The following is a 15,083-nucleotide window of genomic DNA, read 5'->3' as shown; positions in this document are numbered from 1 at the left end:
GATTTAAGTATCAGGAAGTCGTTTCTGAGAGTATTTGTATGGAATGTAGCCATGTATGGAAGTGAAACATGGACGATAAATAGTTTAGACAAGAAGAGAATAGAAGCTTTCGAAATGTGGTGCTACAGAAGAATGCTGAAGATTAGGTGGGTAGATCACATAACTAATGAGAAGGTATTGAATAGAATTGTGGAGAAGAGGAGTTTGTGGCACAACTTGAGTAGAAGAAGGGATCGGTTAGTAGGACATGTTCTGAGGTATCAAGGGAACACCAATTTAGTATTGGAGGGCAGCGTGGAGGGTAAAAATCACAGTGGAAGACCAAGAGATGAATACACTAAGCAGATTCAGAAGGATGTAGAATGCAGTAGGTACTGGGAGATGAAGCAGCTTGCGCAGGATAGAGTAGCATGGAGAGCTGCATCAAACCAGTCTCAGGACTGAAGACCACCACCACCAACAACAACAACAACAACAACAACAACATCCTCCATAAGTTGTTTGTAACTATCGGGCGATCATCAGGAACCACAACCATCTTCAGCCTTGAGTTTGGTGACAACACCCAACTGAATACAACCATGTGAATATATCTGGTGCTTTCAGATCTTCCAATGTTAACAGGTATTAAGTCACCTGAATTGTACAGAATTACAGCTCTTACAAGACAAGCCAACAATATCTCAAGGAATCCTAATCTGCCCACACATACTGACCTGCAACTTTTAAATCTTGAAAGACTACAATAATGACATCCTACTCTGCACAATTCTTCTGACAAGGTTGCCAGAGGTTGTAAACCACTTGAAGAATCAAAAGGTTGGTGGGTAGTAGTAACAGATGTGCAACTGTATACCATTGTCTCTGGTGCTAAACTCCCAAGTGGACCTCACCTATCGCACAAGACTTTGACTACCCTGAACTGAATCCAAATGGGCCATGGCAAGAGCAATGGTGCACCCTACAAGTGCAAAACACTGCCCACTCCAGATTGTGTCTGTGGAACTCCATACCAGACTAAGTGACATTGTCAGAAATTATTGGACTGTCAGTGACCGTCAGATTTGAGCATATCACAGTAATGAAGATTTCCCACAAGCCACACCACATGATGCGCACTGGATTGAAGAACTGGACATTCAGTTATGAAACACACGTAACCTTGTCAAGTTCATTGTTCCTCATTTGCATAAATGTATACATCTGTAGACAACTGTGTTTATTATCTGTATGCTAAATAAGTAATAAACTCCATGTACTGGGTTAGAGAAGTTATGAGAGACAAGTTTGAGTAGGCGAATTGTACCTCAGTGATGTGTCCTGAGATTTAGCGCCTCTGCCATTGTTATTAACAGCATTGTGTCCACAGTTACAGAGCCAGTAGATGCCCCTCTATTTTTGGACAATTTCACAATATTTTGCTCTTTCAGTCCTGCAGCAATAGTCTGACAGTTGCAGATGACCATCACAGAATTTCAGAATTGGATGGCACACACTAGTTTGAGGTTTACACCTGAGAAAACTGACTGCTTATTTACACTGTTTAAGGCACACCTACAATCCAGGAATACAAGTCATGTGGCACAATTATGGATTGCTTGGTATATAGATCAGCAAAACCTATACACCTAAATATTTATGGTGGTGATGAATGGTGTCTCTAAGCGACACAAAAGTGTCACTATTAGTCTCTCTAACCCATGATCAACAAGTCAAATTTCTCCGCATCATACCCTGCAGAACAATGGCTCGACTGATTAACAGCATGGTAAGTAATCGGAATTTCCAGGTAACATTAATAAGGAGAGGAAGCTGAACAACGGATTGCCTCAAGCGTCAGTCCTTTCACCCTTACTGTTCAACTTATATATATCTGATCTACCTGACACTTCATCCAGAAAATACTGCTATGCCGATGACCTGGCTCTAGCCGTAAAACACCAGGAAATGAAGACAACAGAAGAGATTCCAGCCAATGACCTGTCTGCATTAGATAATTACTTCAAAATCTGGAGACTCCAACCCAGTGTGAGTAAAACAGAAGTGTGTTGCTTCCATATAAATAACCGGTTGGCGAACGTAAAACTGGAAGTAAGTTTCAGAGACAGAATTCTTCGTCATAACTGGAACCCAAGGAGGGAGGTGAGGGAAGGAGGGAGGGGCACAGTGAAGGAAATGCAGCCAGGGAAGGAAAAATGGGCTGCAATAGCTCGGGGCCTCGTGTGCCATGCACGAACTCACTAAAGAACCACGAGTCCCTGGGGGGTCCAGACACAGGGGCCTGCCACAAATGTCGGCACATAGAAAGCATACTTACACCATCAGGATCATCTGGTCAGTAAGTCATCACAACTGGGCCATCCAATGATGCACAGTCTGTGTCAGTCTTCGTGGCACCTATGACACTGCTTCCGTTTGGCTGCAAACCAACGACTGCTGCCTGAGTGTCCACTTGTTGCCACGCCACATCCTTGCGGCCATCAGCTGCATGTGGCAGCACACTATGTAAGCTGGTCCACTGCTACCTTCCACAGGGAATATATGGATCAGCACATCCACACTGATGTGTTGAGGTCCAAGGATCACCCCCTCTCATCTGCAGTCTGTCTGCTGAACAATGCCTGTTCATGTCTGTCAAAGTGTTCTGTCAGCTGATTGGCCACCTTCTTCTCCTGTTGTTGTTGTTGTTGTTGTGGTCTTCAGTCCTGAGACTGGTTTGATGCAGCTCACCATGCTACTCTATCCTATGCAAGCTTCTTCATCTCCCAGTACCTACTGCAGCCTACATCCTTCTGAATCTGCTTAGTGTATTCATCTCTTGGTCTCCCTCTACGATTTTTACCCTCCACACTGCCCTCCATTACTAAATTGGTGATCCCTTGATGCCTCAGAACATGTGCTACCAACCGATCCCTTCTTCTAGTCAAGTTGTGACACAAACTTCTCTTCTCCCCAATCCTATTCAATACTTCCTCATTAGTTATGTGATCTACCCATCTAATCTTCAGCATTCTTCTGTAGCACCACATTTCGAAAGCTTCTATTCTCTTCTTGTCCAAACTATTTACCGTCCATGTTTCACTTCCATACATGGCTACACTCCATACAAATACTCTCAGAAATGACTTCCTGACACTTAAATCTATGACAAACTGCCTATTGGCTTCGGTCTCGGGTTCTTCGGCCGACGTTCATCTAATGATTTTTCTGATGTTTCGCCAGCACCAGTGGCTGGCATTGTCAAAGCTTCACCCTCCATTGCCGGTGGTGAAGAACCCGAGACAGAAGCCAATAGGCAGTTTGTCAACAAGTGGCCACGAAAGCCTTAACAATTTTGTACTTAAATCTATACTCGATGTTAACAAATTTCTCTTCTTCAGAAACGCTTTCCTTGCCATTGCCAGTCTACATTTTATATCCTCTCTACTTTGACCATCATCAGTTATTTTGCTCCCCAAATAGCAAAACTCCTTTACTACTTTAAGTGTCTCATTTGCCAATCTAATTCCCTCAGCATCACCCGAGTTAACTCAACTACATTCCATTATCCTTGTTTTGCTTTTGTTGTTGTTCATCTTATATCCTCCTTTCAAGACACTGTCCATTCCGTTCAACTGCTCTTCCAAGTCCTTTGCTGTCTCTGACAGAATTACAATGTCATCGGCGAACCTTATAGTTTTTATTTCTTCTCCATGGATTTTAATACCTACTCCGAATTTTTCTTTTGTTTCCTTTATTGCTTGCTCAATATACACATTGAATAACATCGGGGAGAGGCTACAACCCTGTCTCACTCCCTTCCCAACCACTGCTTCCCTTTCATGTCCCTCGACTCTTGTAATTGCCATCTGGTTTCCGTACAGATTGTAAATAGCCTTTTGCTCTCTGTATTTTACCCCTGCCACCTTCAAAATTTGAAAGAGAGTATTCCAGTCAACATTGTCAAAAGCTTTCTCTAAGTCTACAAATGCTAGAAATGTACATTTGCCTTTCCTTAATCTATATTCTAAGATAAGTCGTAGGGTCAGTATTCTCTCACGTGTTCCAATGTTTCTACGGAATCCAAACTGATCTTCCCCGAGGTCGGCTTCTACCAGATTTCCATTTGTCTGTAAAGAATTTGCGTTAGTATTTTGCAGCCGTGACTTATTAAACTGACAGTTCGGTAATTTTCACATTTGTCGACACCTGCTTTCTTTTGGATTGGAATTATTATATTCTTCTTGAAGTCTGAGGGTATTTCACCTGTTTCATACATCTTGCTTACCAGATGGTAGAGTTTTGTCAGGACTGGCTCTCCCAAGGCCGTCAGTAGTTCCAATGGAATGTTATCTACTCCGGGGACCTTGTTTCGACTCAGGTCTTTCAGTGCTCTGTCAAACTCTTCACGCAGTATCGTATCTCCCATTTCATCTTCATCTACATTCTCTTCCATTTCCATAATATTGTCCTCAAGTACATCGCCCTTGTATAGACCCTCTATATACTCCTTCCACCTTTCTGCTTTCCCTTCTTTGCTTAGAACTGGGTTCCATCTGAGCTCTTGATGTTCATACAAGTGGTTCTCCTATCTCCGAAGGTCTCTTTAATTTTCCTGTAGGCAGTATCTATCTTACCCCTAGTGAGATAAGCCTCTACATCCTTACATTTGTCCTCTAGCCACCCCTGCTTAGCCATTTTGCACTTCCTGTCGATCTCATTTTTGAGACGTTTGTATTCCTTTTTGCCTGCTTCATTTACTGCATTTTTATATTTTCTCCTTTCATCAATTAAATTCAATATTTCTTCTGTTACCCAAGGATTTCTACTAGCCCTCGCCTTTTTACCTATTTGATCCTCTGCTGCCTTCACTACTTCATCCCTCAAAGCTACCCATTCCTCTTCTACTGTATTTCTTTCCCCCATTCCTGTCAATTGTTCCTTTATGCTCTCCCTGAAACTCTGTACAACCTCTGGTTCTTTCAGTTTATCCAGGTTCCATCTCCTTAAATTCCCACCTTTTTGCAGTTTCTTCAGTTTTAATCTACAGGTCATAACCAATAGATTGTGGGCAGAGTCCACATCTGCCCCTGGAAAAGTCTTACAATTTAAAACCTTGTTCCTAAATCTCTGTCTTACCATTATATAATCTATCTGATACCTTTTAGTATCTCCAGGGTTCTTCCATGTATACAACCTCCTATCATGATTCTTGAACCAAGTGTTAGCTATGATTAAGTTGTGCTCTGTGCAAAATTCTACCGGGCGGCTTCCTCTTTCATTTCTTAGCCCCAATCCATATTCACCTACTACGTTTCCTTCTCTCCCTTTTCCTACACTCGAATTCCAGTCACCCATGACTATTAATTTTTCGTCTCCCTTCACTATCTGAATAATTTCTTTTATTTCATCATACATTTTTTTTCAATTTCTTCGTCAGCTGTAGAGCTAGTTGCATATAAACTTGTACTACTGTAGTAGGTGTGGGCTTCGTATCTATCTTGGCCACAATAATGCGTTCACTATGCTGTTTGTAGTAGCTTACCCGCGTTCCTATTTTCCTATTCATTATTAAACCTACTCCTGCATTACCCCTATTTGATTTTGTATTTATAACCCTGTAATCACCTGACGAGAAGTCTTGTTCCTCCTCCCACCGAACTTCACTAATTCCCACTATATCTAACTTTAACCTATCCATTTCCCTTTTTAAATTTTCTAACCTACCTGCCCGATTAAGGGATCTGACATTCCACGCTCCGATCCGTAGATTGCCAGTCTTCTTTCTCCTGATAACGACATCCTCTTGAGTAGTCCCCGCCCGGAGATCCGAATGGGGGACTATTTTACCTCCGGAATATTTTACCCAAGAGGACGCCATCATCATTTAATCATACAGTAAAGCTTCATGCCCTTGGGAAAAATTACGGCCGTAGTTTCCCCTTGCTTTCAGCCGTTCGCAGTACCAGCACAGCAAGGCCGTTTTGATTATTGTTACAAGGCCAGATCAGTCAATCATCCAGACTGTTGCCCTTGCTGTCTTCTCCTGCTCCATCACTAATCTCCAGCAGAGAACCACTTGTCCACAACTTTCCGTACAGATAATCTGTTACCATATTACCTGCTGGGGTTGGAATTGGTTGTCCAAAGGAGCCTTGAGGAGGAGGTGGTGCAGCAACATTGGGGTTCAGAGCATGTTTTCAAGCAAGTACCGGCAACCAGTGTTTTGTTTTGGGCCTGTCTTACTCTTGTATATATGCAGACTAAAGTGTCGAATTAAAATTTGTACCACATCTGCGATTCGGACCTGGTTGTCCTGCTCACAAGTCAGATGCCTAGTGTGTGTGTCTTTTCCCTTCTGTCTTGGGTATATTATATGCTTGTGGTGGTTCCAATCGAAATGAATGTCCCTGAGAAAGCAACAACCCAGAAGACAATTCAGCATCTACAAAATGAGGTAGCCAAGGTTAGAGCTGACAATAAAGTAGTATGTAGAAAAGCGAATCATTTTAAGGATGAAAGAAGGCAAGGGCAATCTTCAGGCATGCCTTCACCTATCATTGATGGCACTGTTTTCCAATAAGTCTGGGGAAGATATTTTTGTATTGGTTAGTTTGCATACAGCTGAATAATTAGGGAACTGGAGTGATAAATAGTTGTTAAGTATAGCTTTTCTTAGATTGGTAGGGGATGTCAGGACATACCTGATGTGCATAGAGAAATTGTGAGACACTTGGTCTTGGTGTAACGTAGAAGCAAGGAGAATGAATAAAGAGTTTTGTGGACCGCATCAGGAAAATCCGGGTCAGTATGTACGAATTAATGAATGGTAATCATGTCAATAAAGCCACTGCGCAGGAGGCAGAACAAAGGACACTTACGAGTTTTTGTGGGAACTGTCACCTGAAATGTCACGGAAAGTACAAATAAAGTTTCTGAGAACCCTGGACGAGGCAGTGGCAACTGCAGTAGCTTTGACTGAAATTGATTCTATAACTGAAAATGGGTAGTAGTTAACGCAGAGATTGCATGTTATAGGTGTGGTGCTCTAGGCCTCATTCAACATTTCTGCATGAAGCCACAATGTCAGAAGTGGAAGCAAGTGGAACATTCTATTCAGAAGCGTCCACAGGTGCATAGGTGGTGCAATCTATGAAGCACACGGGCTCCTGGGTTAAACGGGCCAGGAGGGTGGTGTGACACTGTGTAATGCTCCCAGTAAGTTCAACTATGGGACACCTGGTGCAAAATAAGTTTGTTTATTTGCAGTATAAAGGGAAAGTCATGTAAGATGGTGAGTTTCAGCCCACCACATTGTAGGTTAAGTGGTATGGGTGGTAAAAGTGTGAATTCTCTCAGTTCCACATGTGAGTTTTTGAGTGAATGTGTGTGGTAGTTCTGCTTTCCATGGGTGTTAGCTATGACATCATTCTGGGTCTGGACTTCCTGAGTAAACGTCATGCCAAAGTCGATCTGCACAGCCCACAGTAGAGCCGGATGAGACATTGTACTGTCTTGATTTTATGGCTGAAAGAGCCAAACTTTCGCAAAGAACACCTGAGACTTTGGGTAAGCCCAGTGCACAGCATGAACAGTCTTTTAGAATCTACTCATGGAATACAATATCAAAAGGCACAGGAAGACTGGTCTGGACGAACGTAGGAGCTGATCTGCCAGTTAATACTATATGTGTGGTAGATCGCTTGCCAGTGAATGAGGTACTGGATCGGGTGCAATGTTTCGTATGATGTAATTTGTCATATGTGAAAGAGTTAAATGGTAGCCCAAGTAGTGTCTATTGGTATAGATAATTTTGGTTCAGAGGCAGTACTTTTCTCAGAAGAAATACTGGTTTTAGAGGATGAATTAGAAAGGGATTTCAGTGCAGAAAATCAGGAGCGAGGACAGTGTCAATTTAACTACACTGAGAAGAAATGTGTCACTCAAAGGATGTGATAGAGAAGATACAGAGAATTTATTAGAAGAATGTGCATGATTGTTTAATCTACCTGGACCACTACCAGCTACATTTCTGGTACAACACAGAATTGCCACTGGGAAAGAGCAACCAGTATACTAGAAACAATACCATGTCCCCGACCATTAGCAATCAGTAACAGAGGAGGTCATTGACCAACAGCTTCGGGAAGGAATCATAGATGAAAGTACTAGCTTCTGGTCAGCTCCAGTAGTAATTGTACCCAAGGAGTTCTCTGATGGGAAAAACACTTATAGATTCTCCTCTGATTATAGATTTCTAAATCAGTGAAGTTCGCTGATGCATACCATGCCTAATATTAGACAGACATTAGACAACCTGGGGCAAATCCATTATTTCACAACCTTAGATTTATGCAGTAGCTATCACCCAAGACAGCATTTTCAGTCCTGGTTATAGACTTCCAGTATCATTGAATACCTTTCGGTCTGAAAAACATGCCGGCGACTTTCAGACACTTATTAGACAGTGTTCACAGACCTAAAACCACAACAATGCCTAGTGTATCTAGATAACATAACAATACACTAAAAGGTCATCCAGGAGCACATGGTGCAACTGCGGGAAGTATTTGAATGGATTCATGCAGCACATCTGACTCAGAAAATTATTGCTCTATATTGCAGGAAGTCTGCTATTTTGGGCACATTATTGACCAGTACAGCGTGTGTACTGACGCTCAATTTTACAATGCCTAGCAAGGTAAAAGAAGCACAATTGTGTATTGGGATCACGATTTTCTACAGAAAATATATTCGAAAATAAGGGGAAGTAGGAAGACCCTTTAGCCATTTGCTAAAGATGGTGTAAAATTTAACTGGATTCCAGACTGTCAAGACACATGTCAACGGTTGAAGGATTACTCACCGTGATTCCAGTTTTCATTTTTCCAGACTATAAAAAACAGCTGGATTTTGTCTTATGATTCAAACAACCATGCCCTCAGCTGTGTTCTGAGCCAAGAAGTGGATAGGAAGAAACACCCCTAGGCTATGTTGCCAGGCAATTGAATAAAGTAGAAAAGAACTATTCAACAACAATAAAGGAAAAATTGGTAGTAATATTTGGTATCTCATTTTATGGTTGCTATCTGTATGGGAGGCGTTTTGAGGTCATAACAGAACATGCTGCACTAAAATGGCTTCTGGAGTTGAAGGATACAGCCAGTAGGCTGGTGGTAGTTCAATTTTGAGGCAATACATCATCCAGGGAAGTCTCATATCAGTTGACAGATTAAGCTACAAAGTACATGCGATGGAATGCATTGGAATAAGCACAGAGGAATGGCACAGAGCTCATGCCGCCAACCTCTATTGTCAGCGGTACACAAAACATAAGCTGTTCAGCTCTGGTGACAGAGCTTTACAAGCAAAAATGGTATAGTCGCCACATTGTGCTGCCAGCCTGTTTACAGGACAAAGTATTATGGAAAATTACTGTTTGCTACAGAGGAAACAATACATTGAATGTTACTTAAGGAACTTTATCTCTTGCGCTCAAAGTGCCGAGCTGAGCTGACAGATAATCCCATTGCAAAGACTGCCTGTGGCAGAGAAACCTTTCCAAAGGGTCGGCCTTGATGTTCTTGGCCCTTTTGTACAAACACCAGTGGGAAACAGATGTGTTAACTACGAGTGATCATTTCTGACATCGCTTGGACATGATCACAATACCAAATCAACTAGCAGACACTGTGACTCATGCTTTCATTAACCACTGGCTACTGAAATTTGGCACACCAAAAGCAACGACAACAGGCTAAGGCACGAACTTTATGTCAGAACTATTTAGGCAGCTATGTTGTCTATTGCGCATCAAAAAGTTACTAACCAGTGTCCTTCACCCACAAGTGAATGGAAGAACAGAGATATCTCATAACGCACTGCGTAAAATGCAAATTTGTTATGTGAATAGTAGCTACGATGATTGGGACACCCTATTACAGTATGTTGTCAGCACGTACGATTCATAAGTCTACAAAAACATGGGTAATTAGCTCTACAAGGTCATTTTTGCTCAGGAAATGCCCTCAGCTTTTGTATTACAATGAACTACTACAGGGGAGGATGTATCCCATGTTCATGTAGTACCAAAGATCCCACCAGGAAGTCAAAGCAACATCCCCAGTTAATGCTAAAATATGACTCCCAACCCATACAGTTGTCCATTTGAGTAGAATTCACCCATTCCAAGGTGAACCAGAAGCACTGCCTCAACTAAAAGCTGAACTGCTGTATCCATTTATTAGTTATTGGATTTTTCGGTTATAGCTATGTTGTGTTCTTCCTATGAGAAAGATTATTGGGGAACATTTGCATGCATGTAATATGTTGGAGAACTATTAATAGAAAATTGGTGTGTGTAATTTAAATCAGTTGTTGTGTTTTATATGATAAGTGATAACATATGTGACAAACTTTGGCATGTAACATTAAGGTTATAGATTCTTTATAATGAATGTTTCCTAAGTCAATTCAGTCATTTAAGATGATGAAGGATTTGAGGAAGTACTACTCTCCACCATGGAGTCATTGCAGTGCCAAGCCAGTACAAGTCATTGTTTGCCCCACAAAGCGAATACAAAATGTATCTGAGTCATGCAAATACACTCAGTTTGATTCTGTGAAGCCTGAGACAAAGGGCCCAGGGAGGTCATTAAAAGTGAAATCAAATTATCCCAGAAGATAGGGTCACACTGATTGTACTCAGTGACATCAATGAAAGTTAACTTAGTGAGCAATTGTCTCTTATGTGCCAGAATATATCTGGTGTATTTCCTATGTAAATTATCCCAAAAGTGTCTGGTTATTACGTATACACAAAAAATAAACTGCACTGTTAATATTGTGCATTCATGTAGATAGCTCATTTGGGCCAAGAAACTTTATCATGAAGGCGAGAAAACAATACTATTTTGAAAATGTTTCGTAGGGCTAAGAGAATTAAGAAGCTTTGTCACATGCCTGACAGTTGAATCTGGCGTTACAAGATCAAATACAGTGTAGTTTTCAAAAATCTGTCTTTTAGAGGATGTGTGAAGATATATTGAAACCTGACCTAGATAAACAACTGATAACAGTAATAGTATGAAGATAAAACAAACTTCTGTTGAGAAGAGCCTACTTCATCAGTTTAGACAGCAAAAGACGCAGTAACAAAATGAATGTATGTTATAATGCAAATGATGAATCAGGAAAACAGGTAATTTGAAATGAAAATAGTGCCATTCGGAAGTAATGCAAAATTACAAGAAACAAGTTATTCTAGGTAGGACTAAAATGGGAAGGTATTTCAACAGAAATGTTAATAGCTGATGGTGAAGTATTATGAAAGGAACTTGCAAAATTATTTACAGAATATCTACGAAGTATTAGGGAGCAAATCTATAACTCCAGAACGAGATTTTCACTCTGCAGCGGAGTGTGCGCTGATATGAAACTTCCTGGCAGATTAAAACTGTGTGCCCGACCGAGACTCGAACTCGGGACCTTTGCCCGCGAAAGGCAAAGGTCCCGAGTTCGAGTCTCGGTCGGGCACACAGTTTTAATCTACCAGGAAGTTTCAAATCTATAACTGTTCTTCTTCAGAAGGAGAAGAAAAGACATGACAAGAAGAAAGGTAAGTAAGTAAGTAACACTTATAACAGTTAGTTTGATGAGCAGCAGAGAGAATAAAACTAATAGAGAAAACTTTAATCAAATGTAACACAGAAAGCATTTCTGGGAAAGCAGTTTGTATGAACAGACTATAAATCTCAGTTTGCAAGAGTACAGTTGATATCAAGAGGTATTAAGAACTCAAATAGTTCAAATACATTTGTTTTCATTAATTTCATTGGTAACTAGCCATGTTTACTTACAAGGGAAGTAGATGAGAAGGTACAAAAGCATACAGACCCACAAAATGAGAATAAAACAAATATAGATTTTATGTCAATGTGTTCCCTCACAATCTGTATTTTGCATTTACCAAATTCTGAGTTTTCAAGCAGCAGTCCATAGTTAGTGGAACACAAAATGACATCACACAACAGAACAGGAGAAAAATTGCTATGCATCCAGCTGCCTTTCGGATGACAGAACTGGTGGAAGCTGTAGTACCGAAATATGCAACTCCAGCACAGACCCATAAGACTGTTTTAATTATTACTTTTTTTTTGCACAAAAAATGTTTAGTTAGTATAAAATGTTCTGAACAGGTAAATTATAAAACCACTGTGATGGGCAGCTTTATTTATAAACAAGATAAAATATGCATGTAAAAGTTTAAATATGGATTTAAATGACAGGATCTTTTTTATGAAAAGAGAGGATCAAACACAAAGAAAGAACCTGTTTAGAGGCATGAGGTTCCATTCAACAAATGAAGAGACAAGTCTTAGAAGTTATAGTTTTAAATTAATTTCCAAATTATGCACTGAAAGTGTTTTGGAAGTGATCTCTGTAAAAGGAATGATTTAGCATTAAAATTTTGAGTAAGTTTTAGAAGAATCAAACAAGATTACTACCAAATATGCCTCACAAAATGACTGGAGGAAGAGTGAATGGTAAACCACCTTAGATTCTTGAATATCTCTCATTAGTGCCAGAGGCAGTAAGATGGCTTGTTCAATGTAAACTTAGATGTGGCAAAAGTAGTTGAACATAATTGTGCCAGAAGCACCAATTATTATGAAATCTGATTTAAGTTTTATCAGCTCACATGGACAAATATGTGGTTCACACAAGGATTTTCGGGGCATTTCTCCTTTTAGAAAATTAATTACAGACAACCAGCACTGAGATACAATTTTTATAAGTTTACACAAGTTTTGAATTTGATTCGTGAGAGTTGAAAAACACTCTTGATTCAGCCGTACATATGAACTTAAGCAGGCACAAAGTTGGCAGGACTTAGTAAATTTCAAAATGGAAGGGGGACTTTTAATATATACATTCAACCAAAGTGTGAAATAACAAACAGTTTCTCTACGCATTTGGAGATATAATCTTGAGATAACAGTTTATAATCTTGAGATAACAGTTTATAATCTGGTAAATTTCAGAATGGAGAGAACATGCCCTAGAGTTGGGTACCAAAATGTGCATCAGCCAATACAAGCTTGGATGTAATTGATATTATCAGCCTTAATGAAAATCATCTAACAAACAAGTTAAAATTAGTCTTGGGTCACAATGAATCTTGGAAACTATGTGAAGTCTATTCCTACTTTGAATTTCCAAAACATAGTTAGCCATGTCTGTTCCACAGTTGACTGCGTTGTGTTTACAACATGAATAAGAAGTATATTTAGCAACTAGTTTAATTTTTTTATTTGCAGTCTTCAAACTTTCTTGCCATATCTGGATTCAAATGTATCTTACCTGGCATTGAGATATTTGAAAAATTCAAATACTTGAAGACATGTCCCACGCCACAACCACTGTGTAACAAGAGTAGCACATTGTCAGAAGAGAGAATATGTTCAATGTTTCTTGCAGACAGAGTTCCACTGTGGTACAGAAAACAGATGCATCATAGTGCACAACACAAATGGTGTGCCAACTGGAAATGCACTCTAAAGTTGAAGTATGCAAGACTGTATAATTCTTCTGGGCACAAATCTACAGTGTACACAGATTCAACATGGAGTACTGGCAGCATACGGACAGAATGCAATGTCACATCCCATAGTGAAATTCTGCCAACAATGTGCTGCACAGATGGAGCTATGCTTATTGGGAAGTTCACTTCCTGCACGATGCGATTTCCAACTTTTTGGCATGCTGAAAGAAGACCAATATGAAAAATATTTTCAAACAATGGCATTCACACAGGCGTTATCGAATGGCTCCAGGACCAAGGAGTAGATTTCTATTGTAGATGAGCTGAATGATTGGTAAAACATTCTGACTCATTTACTATTACCTGACTTAATTTCTGAAGTCCCCTCATACTGGTTTTGTTAATTTTTCAACCACACTTTTGAAAAATACTACAACCTATCAAATCTAATAAACAAAAGTGCTGGCAGGTTGATACACACACAAACAAACACAAACATACACACAAAATTCAAGCTTTCGCAACCAACGGTTGCTTCATCAGGAAAGAGGGAAGGAGAGGGAAAGACGAAAGGATGTGGGTTTTAAGGGAGAGGGTAAGGAGTCATTCCAATCCCGGGAACGGAAAGACTTACCTTAAGGGGAAAAAAGGACAGGTGTGTGCACACACACACACACACACACACACACACACACACACACACACACACACACACACACACTTGCATAATGACTGGCATCTTCATTTTCAACAAGTAGCCATAAGCAGATAAACTGCGATATATGTCCACACACAGTGTGGCTATTAAGAATCACTGCGAATTCCATGCATGGAAATGAGGAAAATGTTGTCTTAATAAGCTCCTGACAAATTAACAGTGGGGGGGGGGGGGGGGGGGGCAGTGAGTATGCGAGTATGGAGGGTGGGATAATATTGGTGGGGGAGCCTGCCACAGTAATGACTTTCCTCTCTTCTCAGCTGAGATGTACTAACCATGAACAGTAGTTTAAGCTTAGTTTTTAAACATCAGCAATTTATATGGAATAATATTCATATAAGTTACCCACTTTGAAGTATTATGTATTTTAAAACTTGTGATTTATAAAACTAAAAATCAAATTTCAATGCTAGGTTAAAAGCACAAAATTCCCTGAGATTTTATGAAATTCCCAGATTTTTATAGGTATAATTTTATTCACTGAGAATTCTAGGTTTTCCAGAAGACTCGCCATCCTGGTACACAAAATAATGCTGTTTTCATGATTTCATTCAGATAATAATTCTGTTTTCTTACCTATAAACATTCTGCACTGAGCAGTTATAAGTAAGATAAAATATTATAAATATTACTCCAAACAATTGTGATACTGTTCATGTAAGAAAAACACTATCACATGAGTGAAAGCCATATGCTCATGTACCGGTAACTACGGCAGCACATTATAATAGAGGAGATACTGTCATTCCACGCTACTGCAAAGTTGCATTATTAGTTGGATTTTAACAATTAATTTTGTCCATACTGCATAGTAAATAAATGTATTTGTGCCTGTTCCAGTTC

Source organism: Schistocerca nitens, chromosome 1 (assembly GCF_023898315.1).
Source record: "Schistocerca nitens isolate TAMUIC-IGC-003100 chromosome 1, iqSchNite1.1, whole genome shotgun sequence".
In the NCBI taxonomy this organism is placed as follows: domain Eukaryota; kingdom Metazoa; phylum Arthropoda; class Insecta; order Orthoptera; family Acrididae; genus Schistocerca; species Schistocerca nitens.
Note: the sequence above shows the minus strand (reverse complement) of the source record.